Consider the following 26,262-nt stretch of genomic DNA (forward strand, 5'->3'; position numbering starts at 1 on the left):
CTATCTCCATAGATTTCTACACAAATCCCATCTTCTTCCCAATACAGCTTTTCATGTCAGAGTGAGGTTCATTCAAATGTTTGAGTAGCAGAAGCTGCTCTAACATCACATGAAATCCAGATCTCTTTATAAGAAATAATGGAGAAAATATTTTTTAGAAAGACCAAAGAACAAGAAAAAAAGAAGTAGAATCAGCATGTCAAAAAGAGACCATGAATAGTGATGAGAGATAAAAGACATGTCTAAAAAATATGTAATGAATAACTCCCTTTGACTGATAATGTAGACATTATTAGTGAAGGAGACATTCAAGGAAAGAGAGAAAGACAGTCCTGATTCTCATATTTAAACTAATTGGAGTAGGTCTGTGAAGCGATTTCCAAAGGTCTGCTGCTGTGTGTACAAACCTGTAGGGTCTATAAAGGAGCCAGAGCTGAGAGCTTTGTGCATGATGTTTGCGTTTTGTTTTGTTTTGATTTGTTTTGTCTCATTTCTTTTTTTTTTTTTTTTTTTTTTTTTTTGAGACAGAGTCTTGCTCTGTCACCCGGGCTGGAGTGCAGTGGCCGAATCTCAGCTCACTGCAAGCTCCGCCTCCCGGGTTTAGGCCATTCTCCTGCCTCAGCCTCCCGAGTAGCTGGGACTACAGGCGCCGCCACCTCGCCTGGCTAGTTTTTTTTTTTTGTATTTTTTTAGTAGAGATGGGGTTTCACCGTATTAGCCAGGATGGTCTTGATCTCCTGACCTCGTGATCCGCCCGTCTCGGCCTCCCAAAGTGCTGGGATTACAGGCTTGAGCCACTGCGCCCGGCCTGTCTCATTTCTTTTATTCCTTTTGAGATGGCGAAGGCAGCATATTAGGCTGGAAAGGGTGACTTTCAAGAACTCTGGATAGAAATCATACTATTATTGTGAAAACTCTACTTGGCCCCTGCAAATCTGATAGGTGCCAAACAAAATAAAACAGGAGTATTCAGTAAAATTTACTCTTTATCACCATTTTTCCCTTTGCAAGGGCCACAGGAGAGCTTTCCTCCTGGCCCTCTGAAGATTTGCTGAAAAACAAATTCACAAAAGGCAGATGAATAGAAGAAAAGGCATACAAATTTATGTAACATGTGTACACAGGAGCCCTCAGAATGAAGACCCAAAGACACAGGGGAAAGTGTCTAGTTTTTGCTTTGGTTCAACAAAATATGGACAGCCATGTAGAAATATGATTGGACAAAAAGTGTGTGATCTAATACTAATAGTCTGAGTGGGGGAACCCATCTAGATTCCTGTTGGCTTCTCTGAGCAGTGGTACTTCCCTCTGGGTATGGGGCAGAAACCTTTCCAGAATAGGAGTCTTATAACCTATCATCAAACAAGGTAGGTCAGAGAATTTCTTTCTGGCCATTTTTACACGGATAGGGCTAAGGGAAGGTTAAGGGAGGAGACCACCCCTCATATTGTCTTATGCCCAATTTCTGCCTCCAAAGAAAGAAAAAGTAAAAACTACAAAGGCAGAAATGAAATCCACAGGCAGACAGCCCAGCACCACACCCTGGGCCTGGTAGTTAAAGGTCGACCCCTGACCTAATCAGTTACGTTGTCTATAGATTACAGACATTGTATAGAAAGGCACTGTGAAAATCCCTATCCTGTTGTGTTCCGATCTAATTACCTGTCCATGCAGCCCCCAGTCACGTACCCACTGCTTGCTCAATTCATCACGACCCTCTCATGCGCAGCCCCTTAGAATTGTGAGCCCTTAAAAGGGATGGGAATTGCTCACTCATGGAGCTCGGCTCTTGAGACAGGAGTCTTGCCGATGCCCCCGGCCAAATAAACCCCTTCCTTCTTTAACTTGGTGTCTGAGGAGTTTTGTCTGCTGCTCGCCCTGCTACAAGGTTAGATTAATATTTTTAGTTTTGTGACTGTCTTTGGAGAAAAGGAGTTCTGGTTTCTATGACCTGCCTTGGAGAAGAGTGTTTCTCATTTCTATGGCTAGCCTTGGGGAAGAATGGGACTGAGAGAAAGGAGGACAGGAAGAGGGCAGAGAAAAAACTTTTTGCTTCTGAAGGTATTGCAGCGGCCTTCATTTTGGGGTATTGTTTTCTGAGCCCCAACACTCTGAATGGTAGACCTAAGAAGGACAAAAACAAGTTCTAGGTCAGAAAATACTTCCTTGCTATTGCATTTGTTGGAATCCAAAATATGCCTCCTCGAAGTATACTTTTTTGGTATATTTCAAGTTGTTTATTCAGAGAAGCTGAATAGTTTTGAAAAGCGATTACTTTGTAAAAAAAAAAAAATTATGTTTATCTATGTTAGTAAAGCAAACAGGAGATAAAAACAGAGGCTTTCTCTTAGGTCGCCTTATCCAGATCTAGGAAAGATGAACTCACAGAAAAAGGAGACTTACGTCTGACATTTTGAAGTTCTGACAGAGAAACTATTAACCACAAGCTGTCTTCTATTCACTCTGAGGACTGCTACCTGTGAGACTTCATCTGCATAACAAGGCAGCCTTTGCTCTCCGGTGTTTCCTCCCCCCACCCTCCCACAACCCGTCCCCACCCTCCCCAGGAGCCCCAAGTTCTTATTCTTCTCTGTATGGTATACAACTTAATCATCTGGCCCTTCTTTGAGTCTCATGTTTTGTATAGTTCCCCTACACATGCATATGAGTATGTAATAAACATGTATACCTTTTCTCCTGTTAATCTATCTATTGTTGGTTGATGTTATAGAGTCAGTTTATTAAACATTCAAATGGGTGGGAGGAAATTCCCTTTTCCCCTGCGTATCCATGAAAGCTTTCCCAGAATGCATAGTTGTGTCTTGCCAGATTGGTGGTCAGAACAGATTTGTACATCTCATGTGCATTTTCCACAAGGAAGAGTGCCTTTTAAGTGCAAATAGCATTGCTCTGAAAATTAGGAAAGCTGTTTGCTTTTTAAACACTCTCTGCACGAAGCTTCCTGGAGCATTTCATCAGAGCAGCCTAGAACTCCTCATTTTAACCAGCTGAATACTTCCTTGCTTGACAAAACTTTTTGATACCTTTTGGTTTTAAATCCAATTTTTTTTAACACCTGTACTGTAAATAAGAGCACTTTTTTGATGATTTAATAGCCAGTGACTGACAATATATAGCCTAAGATAGCTGTTTTAATAGACAGGTACATAATATCTCTTCCATTCATTCTTTGATATGATCTGTTTGTGATTTTGCAATTTTTTGTTTGTTTTGACCAGGATTCACAGGATACAAGAGAGTTTTAATTCCAGAAAATATTTTTGTACTTCTCTTTAAATATGTGACTTGGAAGCAGGTTTTCGGATATGAGTATGTGTAGCTGTTGAAGATGACTACCAAAATTGATGCCACACAAAGCACTTTGTAAACAAAAGATGCTGGCACTTCTTGGTAGGAAAATTAGGAAGGAAAATTAATAATACAGAAAATAATAGTCACATTTTCAGTTATGCTTGCATAAGTTCTACCATTTAAGAGTTCTCAAAAAGAAATTAAAAAGAAAGAAATGAGATAAAGAAAAGGTAATTTCTCCAGGGAATGTCTTTGGTCTGGCTTTCACATACACACAAACATTCTCATCTCAAAAGCAGTCATCAGAAAAAGGATCTCTCTGGAATCTAAGTGAGATAAATGCTGTATTACTCCATTTTCATGCTGCTGATAAATACATACCCAAGACTGGGTTATTTATCAGGAAAAAAAGGTTTAACGGACTCACAGTTCCATGTGGCTGGGAAGGCCTCACAATCATGGCAGAAGGTGAAGGGCACGTCTTACATGGTGGCAGATAAAAGATAATGAGAACTATGCTAAAGGGTTTCTTCTTATAAAGCCATCCGATCTCATGAGACTTATTCATTACCACAAGAACAGTATGGGGCAAACCACCCCCATGATTCAATTGTGTCCCACCAGGTGTTTTCCACAACATGTGGGAATTATGGGAGGTACAATTCAAAATGAGACTTGGGTGGGGACACCGCCAGACCATATCATTCTGCCGCTGGCTGCTCCCAATTCTCATGTCCTCACATTTCAATACCAGTGATGCCTTCCCAGCAGTCCCTCAAAGTCTTAACTCATTTCAGCATTAACTCAAAAGTCTACAGCCAAGACAAGGCAAGTCCCTTCCACCTATAAGCCTACAAAATCAAAAGCAAGTTAGTTACTTCCTAGATACAGTGGGGGTACAGGCATTGGATGAATACAATCATTCCAAAGGGGAGAAATTGGCCAAAATGAAGGGACTACAGGCTCATGCAAGTCCAAAGTCCAGCTGGGCAGCTTGAGTCTTAAAGCTTCAAAACGATCTCCTTTGACTCCGTGTCTCACATCGAGGTCATGCTGATGCAAAAGGTGGGTTCCCATGGTCTTGGGCAGCTCTGCCCCTATGGCTTTGCAGGGTACAGCCTCCCTCCCAGCTGCTTTCATGGGGTAGCATTGAGTGTCTGCAGCTTTCTCAGGCACATGGTGCAAGCTTTCAGTGGATCTACCATTCTGAGGTCTGGAGGATGATGACCTTCTTCTCACAGCTTCATTAGGCAGTGCCCTAATGGGACTCTGTTTGAGGGCTTCTTCCTCACATTTCCCTTCCTCACTGCCCTAGCAGAGGTTCTCCATGAGGTTCCCACCCCTGCAGCAAACTTCTGCCTGGACATCCAGGTGTTTCCACACATCCTCTGAAATCTAGGTGGAGGTTCCCAAACCTCAGTTCTTGACTTCTGTGCATCCATAGGCTCAACACCACATGGAAGCTGCCAAGGCCTGAGGCTTGCACCCTCTGAAGCCACGGCCCAAGCTGTACCTTGGCCCCTTTTAGCCATGGCTAGAGTGGCTGGAACACAGGGCACCATGTTTCTAGGCAGCACACAGCACTGGGTTCCTGAGCCTGGCCCATGAAACCATTTTTTCCTCCTAGGCCTCTGGGCCTGTGATGGGAGGGGCTACTGTAAAGGTCTCTAACATGCCCTGGAGAAATGTTCTCCATTGTCTTGGCGATTAACATTTGGCTTCTCATTATGCAAATTTCAGCAGCCAGCTTGAATTTCTCATCAGAAAATGCGTTTTTCTTTTCTATTGCATTGTCAGGCTGAAAATTTTCTGTATTTTTATGCCATGTTTCCCTTTTAAAACTGAGTGCTTTTAACAGTGCCCAAGTCACCTCTTGGGTGCTTTGCTGCTTAGAAATTTCTTCCACCAGATACTCTAAATCATCTCTCTCAAGTTGGTAGTTCCACAAATCTCTAGTGCAGGGGCAAAATGCCACCAGTCTCTTTGCTAAAACACAGCAAGTATCACCTTTACTCCAGTTCTCAACAAGTTCCTCATCTCCCTCTGAGACAACCTTAGCCTGGATTTCATTGTCTGTATCATTATCAGCATTTTGGTCAAAGTCATTCAACAATTATCCAGGAAGTTCTGAACTTTCCTACATTTTCTGACTTCTTCTGAGCCCTTCAAACTCTTCCAACCTCTGCCTGTTACACAGTTCCAAAGTCACTTCCACACTTTTGGGGTATCTTTACAGCAGCACCCCTCTCTACTGGTACTAATTTACAGTTTTAGTCTGTTTTCATGCTGCTGATGAGGACACACCTGAGACTAGGTAATTTATAAAGAAGAAGAGGCTTAATGAACTCACATTTCCATGAACGGGGAGGTCTCACAATCATGGCAGAAGGTGAAAGACACATTTACATGTTGGCAGACAAGAGAGAATAAGAACCAAGTGAAAGGGGCGTTCCCTTATAAAACCATCAGATCTCATGGGACTTCACTACCACAAGAACAGTCTGGGGGAAATCACCCCCGCGATTCAGTTGTCTCCCACAGGGTCCCTCCCACAACATGTGGGAATTATGGGATCTACAATTCAAGATGAGATTTGGGTGGGGAAACAGCCAAACCATGTCAAATGTAATGTCTAAAATAATATGTAACCAGAGTTGCCAGTTTATTATGAAAATGTTTAATCTTCTAAGTATTTTTAAATTATTAAATAAGATTTTATATTGCTTTTACTTGTTTATATTAAGCAACAAAAGTAAGTGAGCATATTTTTAAAACAGGAGAAATCTGAATTTAACACACAAAGTGGCCAGAAAGGAGTTGCAGTTTTAACCCTACAGGGGAGAGTTCCAACATCAGGAATATGTTGATATTGAAATGACATGGGGAGACATGCAGAGAACTAGTCCTCACACAAATTATTTTTTTCGTATCAAACAACTTTTTGGGGGCCAATAGATAATATTTTATGACTGACTTTTACATTCCAAAGTAGTTTCCCTTTGCTTTTAAAGCTCATGGGTATAGCACTAATAAACGAACTCCATTCTTCTCTTAAGCTTAATTAAGTTTTAGAAAGAACACCAGGTAGATGAACACATAAGAAGCTGATAAAAACAGCACCTATTTAGAAAAGTAGCACTGAAAATATTTTCATTTGTTAAAGAACAGTATTAAATTACTAGTGCTAAAATCAAAGCTATGTGCTCACCAGATCCTTTCTTTTCTTCCTGGACACATAGCCAAACTACATTTCTAGTCTCATTGTGGTTACATGGGACCATGTAACTGAGTTCTGACCAGTGAAACGTGGGCAATTATAATGTATGCATTTCCAGGGCTTGCCACTCCTGGAAACATCTAGAGGAAGAATCCACATCCTTGCAGGACTCCCAGATTTTAGGAGGTGGCAAAACCATACATAAAAGTATCCTGAATCCCTGCATCATTTCATGGTGGATGTTGTCAAAGGATGCCACTCACACTGGAACACCTGCACTAGATGTTGTATGAATAAAAAATTAAACAGTTACTATGATAAGCCACTGTGATATTGGGTTTGTTAGAGGGGTTAGCCAATATAAAACTAGCAATTTCTTTTTGCTGTCTTGATATATTTACAAGAATGACTCAGCTTTTAAAAGAAACTAGAGATATGTATCTCAAATGGAATGAATTACATGGGGAGACATGCACATGTATGTGTATTATTATTTAATACAAGGCTTCCAGTCTTACAATTTTTCTATTTTGCTATTGCTCATCAACTTTTAAAAGGCTTAGCTTATAAAATGAGACCCAGATTTTTGATAACTATGTCTATGCACTTCTAAATCAGAGTGGCATAAGGTGCAAAAAGAAGGGCCCCAGTTGGATTATCTAATCAATTATTTTCAAAGAAGCAGTCTGTGCACTGGCACAGGATTATACCCAATTGCCAAAATTATTGCACAAAGGAATTATTTCTCTTCTCCCTTGAATTCTGTGTCTGGTCACAATCTTAGACTATCCAGAAAGTGGCATAGTGACCACTCGATTTAATTAAACAAAACATTCTAATAAAGTTCTCAAACATTCCAGCATCTGCCACTCATACTTCTAACAACAGTGGCAGAACAGAGAGATTAACAAACTGCCCAAATTGTATCATGTCTCACATAATGCATGACACAATGCAGTGAGATATGATGTATGTTTCATTTTTAACTACTTAATTTCTACAATTTCTACGATATTTTGTGATGGTAAATATGTCTGGGGAAATCCTCCTGAATTGGATACGAGGAGTTGGCTCACAAATCTGGGCCTGCATCTCTGTGATGAGTACAGTTCCTCTTAAGAAGCGTAGAATAAGGCTATTTAAATGCAAGCTTGGGTTTCTTATAGGAAAACCAGGACTGCTTGGAAAAGTGTTTTGATGACATATGCTCCATGAATCCATCAGGGCAGCCTCAAGTAGGGTGAAGATTCTGGATGAGATGAATAGCTCTTTGAAGAATAATGCCTGCAGCTGCTATGGTCTTGGTCTTGGTGGTTGGGTCTCCTCATTAGATGGCTGGGAGCATAAAACCTGTCAGTCTGACCACTGCTAGCCTTATACTTCTTAATAGGGGGCTTCTCCAGAGGTCTTTAAGTGGAAGTGGTTATAATCCAATTGGAAGTTAAAAGTTGTGTCTCCTATTTTTTCTAACTCTTAATTACTAAACTGTTTTCTTAAAAATATGCTTGTGAGGCCAGGTGTGGTGGCTCACACCTGTAATCCCAGCACTTTGGGAGGCTGAGGCAGGTGGATCACAAGGTCAGGAGATTGAGGCCATCCTGGCTAACACAGTGAAACTCTGTCTCTACTAAAAATACAATAAATTAGCCGGGCACGGTGGCGGCGCCCAGCTACTCAGGAGGCTGAGGCAGGAGAATGGTGTGAACCCGGGAGGCGGAGCTTGCAGTGAGCACAGATCGCACCACTGTACTCCAGCCTGGGCTACAGAGCGAGACTCCGTCTCAAAAAAAAAAAAAAAAAAAAAAAAAAATGCTTGTGTATATACAAGACACCTCCCGTTTTACAATGACAATGCATTACTTTATATCGTTACCTTATTAGATCTTTGTCTTGTTGGCTAGATTATAATTGCTTTAGATTAGGAACTATTGTATGTATTACTTATGCTCTAGGGTTTTGCAGAAATTTAGTGATTAGTATAGAGTCTAGTTTTGGAATCAACATAGCAAAAATAATAAGGTCTAAATTAGGAGAAAAAAATAAAATTGGAAGAAAAATTAAAAATTAAAGTTATATAATATCACACCATAGCCTTTCAAAACATAATCTACTACATGTGAATTTAATATACAGTTTTAAAAAAGAGACTAAATATGTTTGGATAGAGCTTAAAGAGAATATGGGATATTTGATAGATTGACAGCAAATTATGCATTGTTTATGTTTGGTTTTCTTTCATTTCTTCTGTCTGATACAGGTTTCCATATTTGAAAGAAAATGTTTGCTTCCTTTTAGCTAGTTGATGGGGTCAGTAGAATCTAAAAATTATGGCTGCATCTAAGGATAATAACTAAGAATGAGAGAATGACTTTGAGAAACATTTGTGTATAATTTTGAAGCCTATTTCTAATGTAAGATATATACTATAAATAGAATTTCTTTTTAGGTGAGGACTATATTTCTAAAAGGAGTAATGATAAATGTGTGTTAATGCTTTAAAATTTTCAGTTCGAATGAAACTTTTATCTTATAATAGTTGTCTAAATGAAATCAGAGAAGACATTCTATAACCATTCATGTAATACTCCTCTATAACGTGTTCCATCCTTTCTCACTAGTTTTTCTATCATTACACATTCTTTGCTGTCATATACTATCAAAATATTCTATTCTAAAATTAGGATTTTCTAAATTAATTACAGTATTAATTGCCATAAGATGTTTAGAAATTATTAATAAATAGAGAGATTCTTTCTACCAAAAATGTTGAAAGCACACTCAAAACTTCAAGTAGCTCAAGGACTCCCACTTAACTAAAGCACACTTTTCTCTGAGTGAATCCTAACTGGACACCACGTGTCTTTGCCATTCCTCTCTGTAGGAAGACAGTTTCCAGTTCTGGCAAATCCTCTGCATGTAAGAGTAAGAGAAGTATGCATCCATCAATGTTTAAAGAACAAACATGAATCTGAGTGTGTGAGTAAAGTGGGTGCTTAAATATCTTAACTAAATGAAGGAAGTAACTTCTTACGTATTCTGAGGCATCCCAATGAAATCTTCAGCATGAACTTTACCAGAATTCCCGAGAGAGAGAGAGAGAGAGAGAGAGAGAGAGAGAGAGAGAGAGTGTGTGTGTGTGTGTGTGTGTGTATCTTAAGGTAATCTGAAGACCAGCATTTTTTCCAAAAAAGTATATAGGATGATTTAAGAAGCAACAAGACAGTTTTCTCTATTTTCAAATGGCTTCTTCTTCAAGTGATTTCTTGATATGGCTTTCTAACTTATCAGTATTCAACTGTTTGTGACTTCTCTTTCAAGGAGGACATAGTAGATAGTGAAAAGCTATTATTCAGTCTAACAAATGGAAGAATATAAATGATCAAGATCGTATTTTGAAACACAGTGGAGAGGCATGAAAATAAAAAGGACTAAGTAACTAGATACAAATTTCCCAGAAGGTCGAGTTCTTCCCATGTGAGCCGTGATTGGATACCACTTTTCTTCTAGGGACTCGTGCTGATTCTGTGCATGGGCTGAGGTTTAGGCTCGCCATAGAAAGTAGGACTCCGTTAGGACTAAGAGAAACCAGTGGAGACCTTGACAGCCACATAGGCTGACACTGACCAATCAAAACTAGATAAACTCCAAACACATGTCTAGTTTCTTGTACGGGCATTTGCTGGATTTTGAGGTAGCCTAAGAGTATAGGGGCTGAGTCAGAAAGCCTCAGGACTGAAGTCAACTGAAGCCTGTCAGGGCTTAGGAGACAAAGTCATACTACAGGAAGCGATAAGTAACAAGTATACAGTTAAGTTTCCCCTTTAATAGCTGCCATATTTCAAATCTGTGTGGATCAGAATGCCAAACAACTAAACTCTCAATTTCCAAAGGGCAGTAATTTCATGGTGGAAGAGAGAAGCAGAACCATCAGACTCCTAAACAAAGATACAGGAGGGCCAGTCCCAAATGGAAGAGAGAAATTGATGGATCTTGAACTTAAAACATTTGAAAAAAGTGGTAAAGGTTTTAATTAAAGGTGAAACCCAGCCCTGTCCCAACTTAAATTCTGAGGGACCTGTGACTGGTGATCATCCCTTCACATTATCTGCCTGACAGAGGGAGGGAGAAAACCAACATCGTTTCCCCCCCTAGGAAAAGAACAATATGATTTTCAGCCTCTACACTTACTTTATACACAATGTTGTCCAAGATATAATAAAAATTGACACTTGCAAAGGGAAAAGAACATGTGACTGGTAATCAAGAGAAAATACAGACATTAAAAGCACATATGAAATGAGGCAGATACATCCCACTACTGGGGATATACCCAAAGGATTATAAGTCATGCTGCTATAAAGACATATGTACACATATGTTTATTGCGGCACTATTCACAATAGCAAAGACGTGGAATCAACCCAAATGTCCATCCGTGACAGACTGGATTAAGAAAATGTGGCACATATACACCATGGAATACTATGCAGCCATAAAAAAGGATGAGAGTTTGTGTCCTTCGTAGGGACATGGATGAAACTGGAACCCACCATTCTCAGCAAACTATCGCAAGAACAGAAAACCAAATACCGCATGTTCTCACTCATAGGTGGGAATTGAACAATGAGATCACTTGGACACAGGAAGGAGATCATCACACTCCAGGTCCTATTGTTGGGGGGGGGACAGCATTAGGAGATATACCTAATGTAAATGATGAGTTAATGGGTGCAGCACACCAACATGGCACATGTATACATATGTAACAAACCTACACGTTGTGCACATGTACCCTAGAACTTAAAGTATATAAAAAAAAAGAGGCAGATAAATGAGACTGATAATAAAAGGCTATAAATGAAGATGATTCAAATGAGGGAATAAGCAAATAACAACTTCATAAATATGTGAACGAAAACAGAAAAATTTAAGAAAATGAGAGACAGAATTTTAATGAGGAATTGAGATCTCCCAAAAATGAATAGAATATTGTAGAATTGAAAATCCAACATTTAAAATTAAAAAGTCAATTGCTGAAGGTATGTAATCCCATGTAGAGTGTAGAAAAAAATCCAGAATAAAGAATTAAAACAGATGAAAAATACAAAAGCTCCCAGCTACCTATTATGGAGGCTAAGTCCTGGGGTAGTATAGTTGAGAGGTAGGGATCCCCTGCTTCCCCCCAGCTCTTACAACCCACTAATAAAATAGGGATTCTATCTTGTATGCAGTGTGATGAGGATAATGGAACCCTGATCACTCATGTCCAGATGCCTGAGGCAGTGGGTTCTATGCCAGGAGAGGGAAATAGAGAAGATCCCAGTCTTCTGTTTTTCCCCTAAAAAATGCTCAGCTAGTAGAGCAGAGATGTTTGCCTGGTGGTAGAAAGAAGCCGTAAAACACCTCCTAATTTCTTCTGAAAGGGACTGACTTCAGTTGCATCAGAGATTAAAATAGGTACTCGACCCTAAAGGTACTCTCAAGAACAGTTGAGATTTTGGCCAAAAGGTAATTGAGAGGAGGCTCAAGATACTGGTTAAACTGAAGGTCTGTGAGTTTGCAGGAGAGAACTAGGGACTGAAACAACTGGGAGGAGTTCTGCTGGAACCAAAAGAAAGAACAAGCACTGACATCGAAACTATTTCTTCAAGGGAGCCAGAATTTGATTAAATTAGTTTGTGGAGCAATTTGTGTCCCAGAGCTTTGTTGAAAACAACAGAGCAATTGGCTGGCAATTAGTAGAGTTTAATAGCTTGGTGTGGCCAAGAATCTAGAGGAAGGGAGTCCTACCAAAACCACTGCAGGGGGCCCGTGGGCTAAACAAAGCTGTGTTCCCTGAGGAACACCAGAGACTGAACATGTAGATGTCACTGAAACAATCCAGTTGGTCTCTGCTGTGGTTTGAATGTGTCCTGCAGAGTTCATGTGTTGAAGCTTCATCCCCGATGCAACAGTGCTGAGAGGTGGAGTCTGTAAGAGTTGGTAAGTCGTGATGGCTCTGTCTTTATGAATGGATTAATGCCATTATCACAGGAGTGGTTTCCTGATAACCGGATGAGTTCGGTTTTCTCTCTCAGGCACACTCTCACCATGTGATATCTCCTCCTATGTTATGAGGTAGCAAGAAAGCCCTCACCAGAGGCAGCTTCGTAATCTTGGACTTCCCAGGCTCTAGGACTATGAGAAATACATTTCTTTTCTTTGTAAATTACCTTGTCTGTGGTATCCGGTCATACTAGCACAAAATGGACTAAGACAGGTGCCTACTTCACAGCTTTGCTGGCCCTGGAGAAGAGTATAATCTTCATCCAGAAGTCATTACAATGGCAATATGGAGAGAGATGAAATCCCCATACACACCTGCTTTCAAGAGTTTCTGCAAAGGCATCTGCCTTGCTTTCAATCAACCTTTTTCTCTCAAGAGGGATCTTTGCCTAGCCTTCAGTAGTAATAATTACTGATACTAATCAAAAACGGTGACAGAGGTTTCCTAAGAGAATTTTTCAGTTTATATGCACATCTCAGCAACCACTATTTATTATAATTCTGGCTTCTTTTCTTTAGATACACAACTGTATGAAGTCTGGCAGAGTTATTACTGCTGTTAGGTAGCAGTGGTGAAATATTCACCCTGGAGACATACCTCATCTTTACATTATTCCACATCTTGATAATGCCATTTGCCTAGATAGATGATATCTATGTCCTGACATAATTAAGCAGAGGAGAGCTTTTTCCCTGGTACAGGTGATAAGTTTGTATTGATCTGTCTCATTTTCTCGGTTCTGATGACCATGTACATCAGCATGAGATTGCTGGCTGCATGCAGCCAGTGCCATCTGTGGCCATGTAGCAACAAGGATCTTGAAAATTCAGATATGGTTTGTGTAAAAGGCTCTGTCTCGTTAATCCCATCCTCCCATCAACCGAGCCAGCCAACGAGAAGTAAGCGGTTGGACCCAAACATCTAGAAACTCTCCACTGTGATCATACACTTTCCTCGAGAGGGAACAATGGCTATTCTTTGATATGAACAAAAAATAAAATTTGAGCTGTCAAATTTCATGTAGGCTTTCACAGAAAGAAAATGTACTCTTTGTCTTAAAGTAATGCTATACTAGGAGATGTATTACGGGTCCACAATATAGGTGAAGTAGGATGACAGTAGTCATTGCTGACTTTAATAATTTGAGTAGAACCTCTAAATCCTTTATGCTAAATTCTGCTTTGTAATCACATGTAGAAAAACGTGGTGATTTTGACAAACCAGTTCTCCATTTGGGAGCCTTATTCATCATATAATATTCTTGTGAGGCTCTTTTTGAACGTGAGAGAGTTTTAACAGACAGGTGACAGACACAACAGCGTATGGGAGAGTGGTATTTTCCAGGTGAAACCCTACCCTGCAGGGGTAAAGTCTAATACTGTGAAGGTTTCATGGGATTGTTTCATGATGAACATGTTTTTCGTTCTCAAAAATTTAGTTACCACACAGGAATTTACCCATTAATTATAGTGTAAGTGCATGCTGTTTCCTGATAGTGCTGTAGATAACACAGTTGGCCTACTAATACACTGGAGCTCTCTGCCAAATACATACACAATAACAAATGAACTGTAATGACAAAAAAATGGCATGATTTTGTTTTCTGGAGAGCTATAAGGAGATCTGAGAATGTCAGGTAATGTGGTAATTATGTTTCAAGTAACTTGATAATTAAAAAAATATTATGGAGTAGTCTGCTGAAACATGCAGTTATTCTGTGGCTACATGTTCCATTCCCATTATGTTACACAAAATTAGGGGTTAGAATTCCTATAGCTTACCTTTTTTACTCTCTCAACAAAAGATGCCAGCCTTAAAACACTGAAGAGGAGGATGAGAAGTTCTTCTTTCCATGCTACAGTTGACAAAAGAGGAAAGTTTCTAGCACAACGAAACATGTAATTTCTTTCCAATTTCTTCTTAAGCCAACATCTAAGCAGGGCAGGAGGCTCTCTGGGAGACTATTTTTCTCATTTTGTAGCTGGCATCATGTTCTGCTGATGGAAGAAGAAAGGAAGAGAAAATGTCATTCAAAGCACTCTTTGTAATGGCCATCTGGGACTTCATCTGAATGTTTGTGGGAAAAAGTTCCTATGGCCATCCTGAGAGACTCCAGTTCAATCGGGCCTTCTAGTCACCATGGACACTTGCAGAAATACTAGGTCACAAAGAAATGCAAACTGAGTTTATTGTAAACTGTGATAACACGTGGTAAGGGGATGAATTAGAATTGCATTTGGGAAAGCAGAGTCAAAGGTATTACAATAGACACTCAGGAATTCCAGGGCTGGTTTCTGGGAAAGAATGTGGAAGGAGAGGCAGGTAAGAATCTGTGTTCTATTTAGATGTGGCAGCTCAGACGTGTAGCCCTAAGCACAGTATGCGTGCTCCATATCGTTGCTGGTCTCATTTCTAAGGAACAGAAGTATTGGGTGTTTTGGGTTATCTGTTCGGAATCGAATTTCAAATAGAATAGAAGGCTCACACCTGTAATTCCAGCACTTTGGGAGGCCCAGGCAGGCGATCACCTGAGGTCAGGAGTTCGAGACCAGCCTGACCAACATGGAGAAACCCCATCTCTACTAAAAAACAAAATTAGCCGGGCGTGGTGGCACATGCCTGTTATCCCAGCTACTCAGGAGGCTGAGGCAGGAGAATCGTTTGAACCCGGGAGGCGGAGGTTGTGATGAGCCGTGATCGTACCATTGCACTCCAGCCTGGGAAACAAGAGTGAAACTCTGTCTCAAAAAACAAAAAGAAGAATGTAATTTAACATTAAACACAGGAGAGAGAAAGGTAAATTGGCATGGAGGAGCAAAGTGAAGTCACGCATTTAACAAGGACAATGGAGAGAAACATGCATGAAGCACAAATTTTCTTATAAACGAAAAAGGAATAAATACATCTTTATGTCAGACCCTCTAAGTCCATGTTTCTGTAGCCCACTGGTGGTGGTTGATTTTCTGCGAAGTAGTCCTTAGTTTGAGAATGGAAGCAAGTAAATGAGTTTTAATTTTTGCTTCCTACATTTCACAAATTTAAAAGATAAGATTAATTACGATTTTCACATAAATCTCATTTATTTCTAAAAACATTATGCCACTAAAAGTTTTACGTATGTATACATATATACATATGTATGTGTATAAATATATATATAATGTAATTGTATATGTTATTTAAATATACACACGCATATATATACACACATACCCAGCAGGTTATTCAGTTAACAGGGAGTTAGGTTGATGTGGTCACCAATATCTTGATGGTGTTTCCTGCTATTTATAGTTATTACATTTGCTGTTTTCCATTGTTGTGGTTATGATATATTTTTGCCCCAACTTTAATAATATGAATTAATGGCTTAAGATTGTTCATTACAGTATACAGCTTATTTTTTTTTTTTTTTTTTTTTTTTTTTTTTTGAGGCGGAGTCTCGCTCTGTCGCCCGGACTGGAGTGCAGTGGCCCGATCTCTGCTCACTGCAAGCTCCGCCTCCCGGGTTTGCGCCATTCTCCCGCCTCAGCCTCCCGAGTAGCTGGGACTACAGGCGCCCGCCACCTCGCCCGGCTAGTTTTTGTATTTTTAGTAGAGACGGGGTTTCACTGCGTTAGCCAGGATGGTCTCGATCTCCTGACCTCGTGATCCGCCCGTCTCGGCCTCCCAAAGTGCTGGGATTACAGGCTTGAGCCACCGCGCCCGGCCAGCTTATTTTTAAAACTAATACTTTTTGAGTATCTATTTTGTGCCAAGCATATTTTTATGCCCTGGCGATAGGTGATGAAGATGTCAAAGAAGGTGTCCACACTAGTATGTTCTAGTTTTGTGGTGGTTGGAGACAGATAATAAGTTACAAAGAAAGGAAAAATATTAGCCGGCAGTGTGTGTCAAGAAAAAATAAGAAATGATTATAGGTTTAAGTTCTTAGGATCGTGGATAGCCTTAGAGTGGTGAACGAAGGCTGCTCTTAGAAGGAGAACTGCGTTGTGGATATGAGGAAGGAGCCCGCAATGGCAATGGCCAGGAAGGCACATCTGGCAGAGGGAATGACTAGAGTAAGAGTTTGGAGACTGGACCAAAAACATACACAACCCGGAATTCGGCCGCAAATATCGACACAGCAGAGGGCTTCAGTAGAAATACAGAATGGAAATCTTTAACTAAATCCAGTGAGATGTTTTGCAATAGGGAAAAAAATGAAAAGCACAAATGCCAGGACAACAAAATTGGAGAAATATTAGTGTTGAAATATGTCTGATATTCTATTTGAGTCACTAGATGACATTAATAGAATCCTTGCATTATTGAACTATTTATAAGATCCTTCTGCTAAGAGTCAACACCTGAACAACTATCAGCTCACTTTCTGCATATTCACAAAAAAATTACATTAGAAAGCTATTAAGGAGAGCAACAATTTGGTCTAAATGGCAAGATTTGTTTTATAAAATCATGTGTGAACACAGCTGCTGGGGAAAATGGTCATTTGTGACAAAGTGTTTCTAAAAATGGCTATGAATTTTGAAGCAGAAGCTGATGTGTTGTGTCTTCTGCTATTTGTGTGGTCATTGAAACTGTACTGCTCCCAGAGTAAACTTTAAATGCCAGTGAATATTTTATGCAAGTTAAATGTTGATCACCCTCTTTCTGAGAAAAAAAAATGCAGTACCTTAAAAACAATTATTAGGTATTATTCTCTTTCTCTCTCTCTGTCTCATTGCTGCTAGATAAGCTTACTGCAAACTATAAAGGCATTTCTGCATAGTACAATAAATAAATTTATGTCTACAGGTTCCCATGTCCTTGCACAATTCCCTCTACTTTGACCCTGGACTTGCCCTGTGACTTGATTTCACCAACAGAATGTGGTGGATGTGATGCCATGCTGTGTCCATTTCAGGCCTAATTCTTAAACAGGTTTGAAGGCATCCTCTGTGACCTTCTTGGAGTTCTGACACATAAATAGTTCAGATGAGCCTGCTAGAGAAAGAAGCCATGTGGAGAAGCCTTGGGGAATGAGACACATGAAGAGAGAGTGCTTGGGGGAATACTGAGGGGCCATGCATGTGGATGAGAGATCCATCTTGAATATGGGGAATGAGACACGTGAAGAGAGAGTGCTTGGGGGAATACTGAGGGCCATGCATGTGGATGAGAGAATCCATCTTGAATATGGGGAATGAGACACGTGAAGAGAGAGTGCTTGGGGGAATACTGAGGGCCATGCATGTGGATGAGAGAATCCATCTTGAATATGGGGAATGAGACACGTGAAGAGAGAGTGCTTGGGGGAATACTGAGGGCCATGCATGTGCATGAGAGAATCCATCTTGAATATGGGGAATGAGACACGTGAAGAGAGAGTGCTTGGGGGAATACTGAGGGCCATGCATGTGGATGAGAGAATCCATCTTGAATATGGGGAATGAGACACGTGAAGAGAGAGTGCTTGGGGGAATACTGAGGGCCATGCATGTGGATGAGAGAATCCATCTTGAATATGGGGAATGAGACACGTGAAGAGAGAGTGCTTGGGGGAATACTGAGGTCCATGCATGTGGATGAGAGATCCATCTTGAATATGGGGAATGAGACACGTGAAGAGAGAGTGCTTGGGGGAATACTGAGGGCCATGCATGTGGATGAGAGAATCCATCTTGAATATGGGGAATGAGACACGTGAAGAGAGAGTGCTTGGGGGAATACTGAGGGCCATGCATGTGGATGAGAGATCCATCTTGAATATGGGGAATGAGACACGTGAAGAGAGAGTGCTTGGGGGAATACTGAGGGCCATGCATGTGGATGAGAGATCCATCTTGAATATGGGGAATGAGACACGTGAAGAGAGAGTGCTTGGGGGAATACTGAGGGCCATGCATGTGGATGAGAGATCCATCTTGAATATGGGGAATGAGACACGTGAAGAGAGAGTGCTTGGGGGAATACTGAGGGCCATGCATGTGGATGAGAGAATCCATCTTGAATATGGGGAATGAGACACGTGAAGAGAGAGTGCTTGGGGGAATACTGAGGGCCATGCATGTGGATGAGAGATCCATCTTGAATATGGGGAATGAGACACGTGAAGAGAGAGTGCTTGGGGGAATACTGAGGGCCATGCATGTGGATGAGAGATCCATCTTGAATATGGGGAATGAGACACGTGAAGAGAGAGTGCTTGGAGGAATACTGAGGGCCATGCATGTGGATGAGAGATCCATCTTGAATATGGGGAATGAGACACGTGAAGAGAGAGTGCTTGGAGGAATACTGAGGGCCATGCATGTGGATGAGAGATCCATCTTGAATATGGGGAATGAGACACGTGAAGAGAGAGTGCTTGGGGGAATACTGAGGGCCATGCATGTGGATGAGAGAATCCATCTTGAATATGGGGAATGAGACACGTGAAGAGAGAGTGCTTGGGGGAATACTGAGGGCCATGCATGTGGATGAGAGATCCATCTTGAATATGGGGAATGAGACACGTGAAGAGAGAGTGCTTGGGGGAATACTGAGGGCCATGCATGTGGATGAGAGAATCCATCTTGAATATGGGGAATGAGACACGTGAAGAGAGAGTGCTTGGGGGAATACTGAGGGCCATGCATGTGGATGAGAGACCCATCTTCAATATTACAATGTCCTTTCACTGAAATGTAATCATATGACAGATGCCAAGGAGACCAGCAGAAGACCCCATCAGCTAGTCCCCAGCCAACCCATATAATCATGAGACACAATAAAATGATCATTGTTTCAACCATTAGGTTTTGGATAGTTTGATCTACAGCATTAGATAATAGAAACAGGAATTGGTACCCCAAAGTGGAGTGATGCCATACCAGAAATCCAAAGTGTGTAGTGTTGTTTTAGAAACCAGGGGGCCGATGGAAGCTAGAAGTCTCTCAAGAAGACTGTGAACAAGGGTTGAAAAGGACAGGGGAGAAATATCGGTGAAAAAAGACCCATTTTATGCAACAATGGAACGTATGAAATAATGTCGTCTGTGCTGATATGATAGAAAGGAACCTAATAAAATGGTGGATCTCACTTAAAAACTTACTTGTCTTACTGGTCTCAAGTTTTAGAGACGTTGCTATAGTTTCTATAGTTTTGAAATCTTAGGAACAGGTATTTGACAGAGCCTCCTTACAGAGCTGCATCTGTTGAAACCATATCCCTAGAACATGTTAATCAGAGTGTCCTTTATCGTGGCTCCATTTGTAGTCATATCCATGTTCATCTGTGATGCCTGTGAATATATATAAGGAATATCTTATGTAGTTTATATAAGCTGAGGGAAGCAGCTATTACTGTAGTAGCTAGTCCATAGGGATGGAATCAAGTATACCAAAGAGTAGAATGCTGGAATGAGATAATAAGCAGGATTAAAGTCTTGAATTGAGCTTTCAAATCTTATGTATTCACGGAATGAGACAGTCATGTTGCCCAGCAGTTCTTCTCTCTCTCTTCTCTCTCTCTCTCTCTCTCTCTCTCTCTCTCTCTCTGCCTCTATCTGTCTCTCTCTCTCTCTCTCTCTCTCTCTCTCTGTGTGTGTGTGTGTGTGTGTTGAAGGAGGAGGATAGCAAAGCATTGGCTTCTATTTTTGGTTACCCATGAACTTAAAAACAATGAAAACAGTGACATTTCTTTTAACTGTAGTAACAGTCTCTGACTGTGCTAATATGCTGTGAATGCTACATCAAGGAAGGTGTCATGGCACTGTTTTCAGCCCTGGTCAGATCTGGGACACAGTGCTCAATCTGGCCAGCACCATTTCAAAGAGCTGTTTACAAAATGAGTGTAAGGGATCTGAAAATTACAAACACCATGTAGGGGACACGTCATACAGCTGGGGATATTTAGACAGGATAGGAGAGGACCCCTGGGGGAAGATGCTCACTGCCTTTTATGTAGCTGAAGTCATGTCATGCTGAAGATGTCATAGACTTGTTTTGCACTCTTGGAAGGCAGAACTATGAACAATTGTCAGAAGGCACAAAAGAGCAAACTGGCTTAACATGAAATGGACATTTCAAAGTTTTAGTGCTTCTCCATCAAACAGACCTGAGTGGCTATTTCTTTAGAATAAAATAGAATGTTTTCCTGTCCAGGTAGGATGTTGGAGCTGTGGAGTTTTCTTTTTTTTTTATTTTTTTTATTTTTTATTATACTTTAAGTTCTAGGGTACATGTGCATAACGTGCAGGTTTGTTACATATGTATACTTGTGCCATGTTGGTGTGCTGCACCCATCAACTCGTCAGCACCCATCAATTCATCATTTATATCACGTATAACTCCCCAATGCAATCCCTCCCTCCTCCCCCCTCCCCATGATAGGCCCCGGTGTGTGATGTTCCCCTTCCCGAGTCCAAGTGATCTCATTGTTCAGTTCCCACCTATGAGTGAGAACATGCGGTGTTTGGTTTTCTCTTCTTGTGATAGTTTGCTAAGAATGATGGTTTCCAGCTGCATCCATGTCCCTACAAAGGACGCAAACTCATCCTTTTTTATGGCTGCATAGTATTCCATGGTGTATATGTGCCACATTTTCTTAATCCAGTCTGTCACAGATGGACATTTGGGTTGATTCCAAGACTTTGCTATTGTGAATAGTGCCGCAATAAACATACGTGTGCATGTGTCTTTGTAGTAGAATAATTTATAATCCTTTGGGTATATACCCAGTAGTGGGATGGCTGGGTCATATGGTACATCTAGTTCTAGATCCTTGAGGAATTGCCATACTGTTTTCCATAATGGTCGAACTAGTTTACAATCCCACCAACAGTGTAAAATTGTTCCTATTTCTCCACATTCTCTCCAACAACTGTTGTTTCCTGATTTTTTAATGATTGCCATTCTAACTGGTGTGAGATGGTATCTCATTGTGGTTTTGATTTGCATTTCTCTGATGGCGAGTGATGATGAGCATTTTTTCATGTGTCTATTGGCTGTATGAATGTCTTCTTTTGAGAAATGTCTGTTCATATCCTTTGCCCACTGTTTGATGGGGTTGTTTTTTTCTTGTATATTTGTTTGAGTTCTTTGTAGATTCTGGATATTAGCCCTTTGTCAGATGAGTAGATTGCAAAAATTTTCTCCCATTCTGTAGGTTGCCTGTTCACTCTGATGGTAGTTTCTTTTGCTGTGCAGAAGCTCTTTAGTTTAATTAGATCCCATTTGTCAATTTTGGCTTTTACTGCCGTTGCTTTTGGTGTTTTAGACATGAAGTCCTTGCCCATGCCTATGTCCTGAATGGTACTACCTAGATTTTCTTCTAGGGTTTTTATGGTATTAGGTTTAACATTTAAGTCTCTAATCCATCTTGAATTAATCTTCGTATAAGGGGTAAGGAAAGGATCCAGTTTCAGCTTTCTACTTATGGCTAGCCAATTTTCCCAGCACCATTTATTAAATAGGGAATCCTTTCCCCATTTCTTGTTTCTCTCAGGTTTGTCAAAGGTCAGATGGCTGTAGATGTGTGGTATTATTTCTGAGGACTCTGTTCTGTTCCATTGGTCTATAGCTCTGTTTTGCTACCAGTACCATGCTGTTTTGGTTACTGTAGCCTTGTAGTATAGTTTGAAGTCAGGTAGCGTGACGCCTCCAGCTTTGTCCTTTTGACTTAGGATTGTCTTGGCAATGTGGGCTCTTTTTTGGTTCCATAATCAACAGCCCTTCATGCTAAAAACGCTCAATAAATTCGGTATTGATGGAACGTACCTCAAAATAATAAGAGCTATTTATGACAAACCCACAGCTAATATCATACTGAATGGCCAAAAACTGGAAAAATTCCCTTTGAAAACTGGCACAAGACAGGGATGCCCTCTCTCACTGCTCCTATTCAACATAGTGTTGGAATTTCTGGCTAGGGCAATCAGGCAAGAGAAAGAAATCAAGGGTATCCAGTTAGGAAAAGAAGAAGTCAAATTGTCCCTGTTTGCAGATGACATGATTGTATATTTAGAAAACCCCATTGTCTCAGCCCAAAATCTCCTTAAGCTGATAAGCAACTTCAGCAAACTCTCAGGATACAAAATTAATGTGCAAAAATCACAAGCATTCTTATACACCAGTAACAGACAAGCAGAGAGCCAAATCAGGAATGAACTTCCATTCACAATTGCTTCAAAGAGAATAAAATACCTAGGAATCCAGCTTACAAGGGATGTAAAGGACCTCTTCAAGGAGAACTACAAACCACTGCTCAGTGAAATCAAAGAGGACACAAACAAATGGAAGAACATACCATGCTCATGGATAGGAAGAATCAATATTGTGAAAATGGCCATACTGCCCAAGGTTATTTATAGATTCAATGCCATCCCCATCAAGCTACCAATGAGTTTCTTCACAGAATTGGAGTTTTCTTCCTACCCAGAGTCAGTGGTTTGAAGTCATCTCGGCTTACTAGTGCAATAAGTAATATTTTGTAGTGCGTTTGTTGGTAAATAATTAATGATTATAGCTGCAAATTAAAACTAATTACTGCTTGCTTCTTCAAATGGGTTCAACTCAGCTTGATTACTGTTAATAAAATCTGCTTCCATATGTGATGGGATGGGCATACGAACCTTTGTTGGAGTTTCCTAATATTTTCTTTTAAAAACTACTACCTAAAAACAAAATAAACTTGTGTGAGGGATTTTATTACACTTCACCATTGTCAATAAGCATGTTGGCATTTCTTTGGGTATTTTTTTAAGTATAAAAGTTGATCCATGAGCTTATGAAAAGTGTCACCACAACTTTATTTGCCCAAGTAAGTAGGAGTCAAGGCAGTTGCCAATGGGAGTATTCGTACTTTTTGCCATGCAGTTGGGTATCTGAAGAAATGTTCTAATGAATGGTACTACCTAGATTTTCTTCTAGGGTTTTTAGGTAGTACCATTCATTAGAACATTTAGCAAACTATCACAAGAAGAGAAAACCAAACACCGCATGTTCTCACTCATAGGTGGGAACTGAACAATGAGATCACTTGGACTCGGGAAGGGGAACATCACACACTGGGGCCTATCATGGGGGGGGGAGGGGGGAGGGATTGCATTGGGGAGTTATACGTGATATAAATGATGAATTGATGGGTGCTGACGAGTGGATGGGTGCAGCACACCAACATGGCACAAATATACATATGTGACAAACCTGCACGTTATGCACATGTACCCTAGAACTTAAAGTATAATAAAAAAATGAAAAAAAAAGAAATGTTCTAATGAAATGATTAAAGAAATGCAATGAATTTGAAAGATTGGAAACTTTCATAAAGGAAGTATATAAAAATATTTTAATACGGTGGTGAGGCACTAGGCATCATGTGGTTTCTTTGTCCAGTTCGCCTTGTCTGAGTACTAATCAGAAAGAGAGCTCCCTGTGGAGTTACTGGAAGAAGCGTCTCTGGTATCACAGAGAGAGTTTGCTTGAACCTGGAGGATATAACAAATGGCTGTTCCTGAAGATACACTCAGCTAAACACGGAATGAGAGAGTCATGTTGCCCAGCAGTTATTCTGTCTCTCTTTCTCTGCCTGCCTCTCTCTCTCTCTTTCTCTGCCTGCCTCTCTCTCTCTCTCTCTCTCTCTGTCGGCCTGCCTCTCTCTATCTCTCTCTCTCTCTGTCTGCCTCTCTCTGTCTCTCTTTCTGTATCTCTCTGTGTGTGTGTTGAAGTTAGAGCCCATCCAGGCAGCTAAACATGAGAAATAAAGGCATGCTTAAGATAGCAGAGCTGATACCACGTGATGAAAAGAGTCAATAAAGTATGTGAAGATGATGGTACAACGTAAGGAAAAGATGATATACTGGGCAGTGTGACTTTTCATCTGGGAATTCACTAAAATGACCGTGGAGGTTGGGGGAAGAGACGGTGAAGGGCTCATAGAGCAGTGACCCATGCAGGCCAGTCCTGGAGCAGTGATAGTTAAAGAAATGCACACCAAGCTCACATTCCAGTCTTTTCTCGTGTTGTCTTTGAGTATTTTTGGGGGTCAAATTAAGCAGTCCTTGAAAACTCAAAACTCGTTATTCACTTTTCCTTGATCTTCCTATTATTTAGCACCCAACGTCATTCTCCTAAGGCAGAGAAGAAAAAAATAAAATTCTCATTGATGCAGTCTCTTTCCTTTCATCCCACCATATTCCTCATCTCACCTCTCCTTCCGAACTCAGCTTCTTCCATGCGCTACTTCCCACTCTGCTGCAGCACACACAGCACCTCTACACTGTCTCCTTCCCGCACTAGACTTCCGGGTTACCCACTTCTTCTGCCCTTTGCTTTGATCGGTTTCTCATAAGATTTGATTTATGCAAAATCCTGCCTTTCTTTTCTGCTAGTCGGGAAGGACAGGTAGAGCCCATCCAGGCAGCTTCACTGGTGGTGGTGGTGGGGAATCCATAGATGCTTATGCTGAATAATTCTTGTTTTGTCAGAGGAGAAATGGAACAGCTGAGGTTGGTGCATTTGCAGATTGTTTTATGGAAACCTTTGTATATGCTGCCTGGTGTGATTGCACACCAGGTTACAGGCCACAGGACATAAGTTTAATGTCCTAGATTTTCCATAAACTAGTGGTTGTCCAGGTCTCCTAATCACTCAGGGGTCAAGTTCCCTCTTTATCTGCAAAGAAAAACAAATTCCTAAAATGACAGTGCAAGTTGAATTAGGTTATCAAAAGTTGAATATTCCTTGTAAACAGTAGAAGAAAAATGGTGGTTGTTTTCTTAACGGTCTCAAATCATTGACCATTCTACATTTCCCTTCCAATACCCAATGGTACCTGTTATCTATGACCTCCCACTTGTTTTCTTATTCCTGTTTATGAGAACAGAGCTTCAAAGTAATAAAATTTCAAAGTAAAGGGGTATGCAATAAAGAGGGTTTGGGGTGAAAGCATCAAAACTAGGATAAAATCAAGACATTTGCGGCTGATATACTGTAATGTAAACTGATCATAAAGCGTAGGTGAGCAGCATTCCCCTATTCATCATTCATGATGTGACCAAGAAACTAAGTGCTGATTAAACACCAGGTGCTTTTCTGGAGCGAGAATCCCCTTTTCATCCTCTTTGTGCTGTCATGAAGCGGGGATCCCATTTGAGTAATGTATGACCTCTCCTCTTTCTCCTAGTTTCAATAAAGTGACTTACCAGATTGCCTGACTCAATTTTGTTCTCTTCTGTGCACCCTGTTTATCCTATTGAGAAAGACTGTGATTATTCAGGGTCGTAATGAGGTGGGCAAATTCAGTTCAGAGGAACAGTATAGCCAGCTCACTCAGTTAACAGCTCCAAAGACACACTGTTTCACTTAGACTGTACCAGCAGTGAAAGTGATATTTTTAATCTCCATTTGACTGACTGAGCTGGTTCCCTACAACATAGGGAGGGAAGCAGTGGTTTTTTAAATTGGATACCCTTGCCTTACATCAGGTACTATTCAGAATAAACGTAACAAAATTTGACCTTAAAATATTTTTAATAGGTAAGATGAAAGAATGAACACAAAGATAATTTAAGATAGATGATTCAGAAACCTTGGTTTTGCGTCTCAACTTTACCATTTACTAGCTGTGTGCTTTGGGGAAAGTTGGCTTAACCTCTCTGAGATTTAATTTCCTCATTTGTAGAAAGCAAGTCATAACCCCTGCCTCACAGAGATAATACGAGGATCAA

This window comes from Rhinopithecus roxellana, chromosome 18 (assembly GCF_007565055.1).
Source record: "Rhinopithecus roxellana isolate Shanxi Qingling chromosome 18, ASM756505v1, whole genome shotgun sequence".
NCBI classification, from domain to species: domain Eukaryota; kingdom Metazoa; phylum Chordata; class Mammalia; order Primates; family Cercopithecidae; genus Rhinopithecus; species Rhinopithecus roxellana.